General features: G+C 43.2%; 1 pseudogene; it reads left to right on the top strand.

Annotated features, from left to right (window-relative positions):
- Window positions 1–6,820: 6,820 nt before the first annotated feature.
- Window positions 6,821–7,253, top strand: LOC124965685 (60S ribosomal protein L34-like; annotated as a pseudogene).
- Window positions 7,254–7,611: the final 358 nt, after the last annotated feature.

Raw genomic sequence — 7,611 nt, 5'->3', positions numbered from 1 at the left:
TGCCGTCTGCACCTGGCAACGTGCTAAGGGAGAAAGAAAACAGGGTTCAGAGAAACGGAGGCCTTTTAGCCCAAAAAGAGGTGCAGCCCCAGGAAGGGAGACCCTGTGGAAAAAGCAAATAATACGGCACAGCCTGCGAGCCAGGAAGCAGGTGTTCTGAAGGGCGGTGTGAAGCTTCCAGGTGAGTGACGGCCAGTGCTCTTTCCTGGGCCCCTGTAAGGTGGCGGAGTCCATCCCAGGCAAACCCAGCTGCCACTGCCAAGGCAGAGGGTGCAAATCCCCCTGCCCGCAGGGGCTGCTCTCACAGATAAGGCCCAGATAAGGCCTGGAAGCAGCCCCATCTTGCTTTCAGGGGAGGCCATTGACCACTGTTCCCTGGGAAGCCCCTTTTCAGAATTTCGTCTTTCAGGAATGAGCTGGAATGACAGCAGCTTCACAGGGGGGCTTAGGCATCAGAATTCCAGGAGAAGCAGGTATTTCTGACATGGCGCGTTTACTGGAAATGCTTCTGGCTCATTCTTTATGAAATGTTGTCAGAAACCTTCAGTGTTCGCTTTTCTTTCCCTCAGTGGCCCATTTTATTTCCAATAACCACCTCTTCTAAATGTGGCACTAAGGAGCGAAGGTGTGACATTTCACAAAATCATGGCCTTAACACACTTCGGTTTTGGAATGACACCTGTGAAATATTCGGTGTTAAATCTTTCAAGCAGCCAGTTGCCTGCATTAGCCAGGCTATGAAACCTCGGGTCCTGTGTTAGCCGACTTCTTTGGATTGCATTTCTATTGTCTGCTGACATTTCCTTCAAAGTGAGACGACCCCTTCCTCCCTCAGATCTGGGGTGCTGGTCAGCGGCTTTCAGCCTCTGTCTGCAGATCTTCCTTCTCATATTTTGCTTACTTCCAAAACTCCATTAAAAACCTGGTTTCCTTCACTATCACAGCGCTTCACTCTGCTTCACACCATATAACTGAACTTTCTGGATGAGAAGTTACACCTCAGACATTTAGCTGCGGTTTTCACAGTCAATAAATGAATAAATTGAAGAGCTCTCTAACAGCTGTGGTTTCTGAGGCTAAGAATCAGTTTGCCCTGGTCACGTGGTTTCATTTCCCCACCTCTCCCTTCTAAGGTTGCAGAACTTGGTGGGGGAATCCAGTTTCCTTTTTTCCAATTTGAATTTGTTGAAAATGAATCATTATGGCCAAACAACCGAAAATAATTTCTTCATGGTAGCAATTTTCATACTTAGAGAACTAAGAGAGAACCCAATGGAACTATGGGAATTTCTCATTCCTAGCCCTTCATGTTTTTTTTTCTTATTGATAAGATACACATAACATAAAACGTACCATTTTAGCTATTTTAAAATGCATAGTTCAGTGGCGGTACATTTACAATGTTTTCCAACCATTACTACAATCTATATCCAAAATATTTCATCTTCCAAACAGAAACTTTGTATCCACTAAACAATGATTCCCCATTCATCTTCTTCCTGGCTGCTGGCAACACATTCTACCTCATATCTTGGTATTTGACTATTCTAGGTCCCTCATGTAAGTGGAATCAAAGAATGTGTCCTTGTGTTTCTGGCTTATTTCACTTAGCATAATATTTCCAAGTTTCATTCATCTTATAGCATTTATCTCATTCTCTTTTATAAATGACTAATATTCCATTGTATGTATATACCACATTTTGTTTATTCAGTCATCTGCTGGATGCTTGGGTTGTCTCTATTGTTGGGGGCTATGCCGTGCGGACGGTTGCTTTGATCACATCGGTGGTGAGGAGGTTGATTGGCATAAGCACACCCAGGTGATTTGTCATTGGCCGTATCCAATTAAGTCCACGCACACAAGTGTGCACAGGTGCTCCTACTCGTTTTGACCTTTACCATGATTGGGCAGCTAGCTCTCGCCTAATCTTTGCATAATTGGCGTGAGCCCTACCCTTCACCTCCTGGAGGGGATATAAGCCAGGTCTCCTCGCTTGCCAGAAAGGTTTTTTTTTTTTTTTTTTTTTTTTTTTTTTTTTTTTTTTTTTAAAAAGAGGTTGGAGGTTGGAGGTTGGAGGTTGGAGGTTCGAGGTTCCAGGTTCGAGGTTCCAGGTTCCAGGTTCCAGTTCTCGGGTTTCCTGATTCATCAATAAACCGTTCCGAATTCAAGAGCCTTGCTACTCTTTTGTCCCCCGCACCAAATTGACTCCGCTGGACAGTGTCACTCTATCTATTGATTATTGTCAATAATGCTGCTATGAATATTAGCATACATGTATCTGAGCCCCTGCTTTCAAATATTTGGGCATATACTTAGAAGTGGAATTGCTGGATCATATGATAATCCTATGTTTAATCTTTTGAGGAACCAGCCTCTTATTTTTTAAACTCATAAGCAGAGCCTGGCTGTTGACACTGAATGATGGCAGACAGACAATGCCTTGACCCCAGAAAATGAATCTCTCTCTCTCTCTAGCACAGAGGATTTCAGAAGCCTGGGTAAGCTAGTGAGAATAAGGAAATACTCCAATTGTGAGCTGGCTTAAGAGGGATTACTTCAAAGACCTCTATCTTTCCTACCTTAGAGTTAAAAGTGTTCTGTAAACCGAATGCAGCCAGAAGCAGAAACCACTAGTTATCCCTGGAATGCTAGATCCATCTCTATTATTTCAACTCAGTAAGTTTGGATAAGATCAAAATCATAGTCTTGTTTGAGGAGATGACAGTGCATGTCCACAGACCCACAGGTGGCAAATGACAGATCTAGGCTCCTGTCACTTTATTTGGTGGTTCTACTCACTGCCCTGCCCAAGAGATGCAAATTAAATATGGAAAGAATGAAGAAACAACATAGTGGTTCCCAAATTTCTCAAACCACAGGTCCCTTAGGAAACCCAAGTAGAAAAAAGCAAGGTGTGTTGTATGACTCTTGAGATTCACCTTGATGTAATTTGTGGATGCCATGCAGAACTAATAAAATACAGTAGATATTTCAAGGCAAATGGATCAGTTTCTACAAATACTTTAAGGCAAATGGATCAGTTTCCACAAATACTTTAAGGCGAATGGATCAGTTTCCACAAATACTTTAAGGCAAATGGATCAGTTTCCATAAATACTTTAAGAGCACTGCTACATGGCCAGCACTGTCTGACCCTTGTGGGGTCCATCCAGGGGAGAAAAATGGTAAGACAGGTTCCTTGCCCACCAGGAGCTATGTCAGACGCTCCTGCAGGTCTCTGTAATTGGCCTGGACAAATTGCTTGCTGCATGATGATTTATATTTGCCTCTAAGTAAAATATATATTGTCAATCTGAATCATAATGAGTGGAATAACCTACCATGATCTGTGGCATAATCCTGAGAGACCATGATCAGAGGAAGTCAAGAAAAGGAAAAACAAATATTTATGGGCTGGGGGCTTGATGGGCCTCCTCTCACTTAATTACACAGTGCATACTAGTGGCCCCATTTTACAGAGAAAGCAGGACTTGGGGAAGTTAGGGAACTTGCCTGCAGCTGTTCAACCAGTGAAAGCCCGGCTGTGCTGGGAACCTCTCTAACTCCCCAACAAGTCCCTCTGTCCCAAGGGGCTTCCTGCTGCCTCCACATGGTCATTCTCCCACGGTTTCCCCTGTTCCTTGCTGTGCTACTCTAGTGCTTCCAGACAGGTCCTTGTGATGATTTGGTTAGGTGGCGAATGTGTAGAGGAAAGAGCTTCTTTGCACATTTCTTTTCTAGGCCTATCCTATGTGGCACTGGTGAGATTTTGGTCTGAATTATCACAGGAAAGATGGGACTTTGTGGGCTCATGAGTCTGTTGCTCTGTTGAGTCAGCACTCTGTGACCCTAAAAAGTCCTCGTTGACAATAATCATGTACTATAGTTGAGGAAGGGACGAAGCTAGTCCTCCTGCAGTGATGGCTTTGGTGTTGTATGAGTGCGTAGATAACGTGCTTGCTGGAGAGATCCCTATTTTTAGCATTTCCGGGCCACCCATCCTCCCACGCATCCCAAGCGCGTTATGGAACCTGACAGCTGTCAGCCACACGGAAGTAGGAGGTTGCTAGAATATAGCACAGATCTAGTAGGTTTTTCTTAATTGAGAGCCCAAGTGCCACAGATGATGCTAGTTATTTCTGTGGACACTTGATCTTCACCAGGTGATTATTTCTATTCTTATTTTCAGTCGAGGCAGGGAAGTTTCAGGAAATGCCATAGTTCAGCAAATGGCAGATCTGAGATCTCATGGTGACTCCACTTGCTGCTCTGCCTAAAAGGGGTTGAAAAAAAAAAAAAAAACCAAGGTCCAGAAAGCTCAAGGAAATTGATTAGCGACGGACAAGTCCAGGAAAGATGATGGAGCCGATGTTAGTTGGACATAAATATATTTTTCTTTCATTTATTGCCCCTACTTGAGCAGACCTCTGAGCTCCTTCTTCAAAGAAGTTAGTCACCTTTGCTGATGTGCCCCCTCTTCAGGGCCCTCTCAGGGTCATCTTCTCCATGGGTGAGACGGCCCTTTATGTCAAAGAAGAGATGCTCTTGTGGAGACACTTGATCTTCCCCGTCAAGTCCCCTTGAAGTAGTTGCTTAAGTTTTCCTTTCATTCTTTCTGCATCTACTATAAGTGAGGTCTCAAGGAGCTGATGGCCAAGTGAGACGAGCAGGCGTCTAGACAACTCGGTGTAATGTCCCTTACAAAGGCACAACCAGCCGTGGATTTAGTATGCAGGTGTCCCTCAGTATCGTTGAGGGATTGTTCCAGGACCCTAAGGTTACCAAAATCTGTGGATGTTCAAGTCTCTTCCATAAAATGGTGTGGTATGTGCATAAATATACATACATCCTCCTGTGTACTTTAAATCATCTGTAGATTATGTCTAAAACCTAGTAAAATATAAATGCTATGTAAATAGTTGTTGTATTGTTTTGTTTATAGAATAACCACAAGAAAAAAAAATCTGCCCATGTTTGTCACAGACAAGCCACTGTAGGTCAACTGCCCTTTCCATGGTGGTCGGTGATGCTGCCTTTCCTGGTGCTTTAGTAAGGAAATTCCGAAGGAATATTGCCACGTATAAAAAGACTTGAGTTTTATTTGTAGCTTTGCCTAACATTTAAGTGTAATGCCCAGGGCTTTAAGCAGCATAAACGCATCTTTGTATTCAGGGAAGCAATAACATTCTCACTGATAGGGCCTGGAAAATTCATCTGGCTTGGAATGGATTTGTGCATTGTAGAGAGACAGAGTTGGGGTAAAGGAGAGTCAGCCACAGGCACATCTTTCCACATTCCCCTGTAGGGTTCTGAGCTGTGCAGTCTTGTTTTCATTAGAAGCATGGAGCTGTGGTCATGGAAAATTTTTTTGTCCTTTCTCTTTTGGCTCTGGGGATGGAACCCAAGGTTTTGCGCATGCGAGGCAAATGCTTTCCCACTGAGCTACATCCCGGCTCACTCATGGTGGGTGTTAATAAGAGGATTGAGTGGGTATTGGTCAAATGATCTCCATGCCCTGCTTTTGTCTAAATACTGAGGGTGTTTTACAGAGCAGCCAGAACCTAGGATGAAATTTACTGAGCAAATTCCACCATGAGGCTATTCCCTGCCAAAAGGCAGTGGAGAGCATCCATTTCTTTTCTCCTGTCCAGAGGAAGGAAGAAGAAATAAAAATATGGCCAGCCAGGAGAAAGGCAGTGGGTTATTTACGGCCTGAAGTCAGGTTGCTGCCATTCTTTATCCCTGATTTTGGGGAATAACCAATTTTTAAGAACTCCAGGGTTCACCGCCCAAGGTAGCTGATCAAGGTCGCAGACTGTGCCTTGGTTTCTTTGGCTGCCACGCAGCAGCTGTAGCAAGCATGCCTTTTTCTTGCTCACTTTCTTATCAGGAGAATTTGTGATCAGTGATATAATTCCTGGAAAGATCTTGAGACTCCTAGGAGGAGGATATTATTTAAATGAATTACTATACAAAGACTTAAAATGGTGCACATCTTTCCAATGTCTGGGTTGCTTCTCTCTTGACATGGTTCCTTTAAGAACTATATAAACTTTTAAGAACACAACAGTACTATCAGCATTACAATAAATAGTGGAATTTGTTCTGTCAGTCACTCAACAAACATTTATTAGACACCTGTTGTATGCCAGTCACTGTTAGCCAGGGGGATTTTGGTTCCTGGATCAAAAAGTTCTTCCAGGAGGATTTCAGTGCCAAATGTTGCCTTTGTTTTCACAGTGACATGGAGAAGTAGACATTATATACTGGCTCTCTTTTCCTGGTGAAAAGACTAAGGCTAAGGGAGGTCAAATGCTGTGTCCAAAGACTCATATGTAAAGCTTACCTCCAAATTTCATTCTATTTCTAAGGTTTCGTGCTGTGTTCTCACTTTACATGAACTTTAGTTACTAGATTTTAATCAAAATAGACCAACCAATGTAAATATACAAACTAGACCCTCGGCATTTGTAGATTTAACTTTCCTGGCTTTGACTATTTGCTAAGACTATTCTTGGGCACCCTTAGCAAATGACCTGGAAGAGCCATGACTTAGGAATTTAATTTTCTAAGACACAATCTAATCTCTTGTCCTAAGAGAGACTGATAGTTACTCCTATTTGGAAGGGCTTCCCTGGCATCTACATCTTTGTGTGACTTTGGTAATGTTCTCCTTTATGCATTTTATAGGGAACATGCTGTAGTGGCCTTCCCATTACCAACACTGTTTATGAATATTAGAACTTCAAGAGAAAGTCTCAGGTGGTGGCCACTGTGACTGCAAATATATTAAAAATTACTAACCTTCTTCCTCTTCCAGGGACGGTGTCTAGAGGCACTCAGAATGGTCCAGCGTTTGACATACCGTCGTAGGCTTTCCTACAATACAGACTCTAACAAAACTAGGCTGTCTCGAAGCCCTGGTAATAGGATCGTGTACCTTTATACAAAGAAGGTTGGGAAAGCACCTTGGTTGGGAAAACACCAAATCTGCATGTGTTGTGTGCCCAGGCAGACTTCGAGGGGTTCGTGCTGTGAGACCCAAAGTCCTTATGAGATTGTCTAAAACAAAAAACCATGTCAGCAGGGCCTATGGTGGTTCCATGTGTGCTAAATGTGTCCGTGACAGGATCAAGCGTGCTTTCCTTATTGAGGAACAGAAAATCGTTGTGAAAGTGTTGAAGGCACAAGCACAGAGTCAGAAAGCCAAATAAAAAATGAAGCTTCTTTGAATAATAAAAAGTCAAAAGCTAAAAAAAAAAAAAAAATTGCTAACCTTGAAATTATCATATTCAGTTTGGGGGTTTGGAAATGGCATTCGATGCTTCCAGGGGACCCTATTTTCTTGGTCATTTGTCTCACCAGGGTCTCCTGTAGTGTCCTCTCCTCTGTGTAGGAATGGGGTACAGGGCTCTGGTTTGTGACACTTTGGATGGAATCTGGAGCTACTGTGTCCTGGTGCATGACCTTCAGACAGTCCTCAGGGCCCTGCAGACTCCACAGTTGCCAGTGGTGCTTCCTCCTCATTCATAATTTTTAGCTGGGTGGGTATTGCAGGAAGAGACAGCTGTGGCTTTGGAGATTTTCAAGCTTTCCATAATTATCTAT

The sequence above is a fragment of the Sciurus carolinensis genome, chromosome 15 (genome assembly GCF_902686445.1).
Source record: "Sciurus carolinensis chromosome 15, mSciCar1.2, whole genome shotgun sequence".
In the NCBI taxonomy this organism is placed as follows: Eukaryota; Metazoa; Chordata; class Mammalia; order Rodentia; family Sciuridae; genus Sciurus; species Sciurus carolinensis.
The sequence above is the reverse complement of the archived record's forward strand: the minus strand, read 5'-3'. Positions and strand labels throughout refer to the sequence as shown.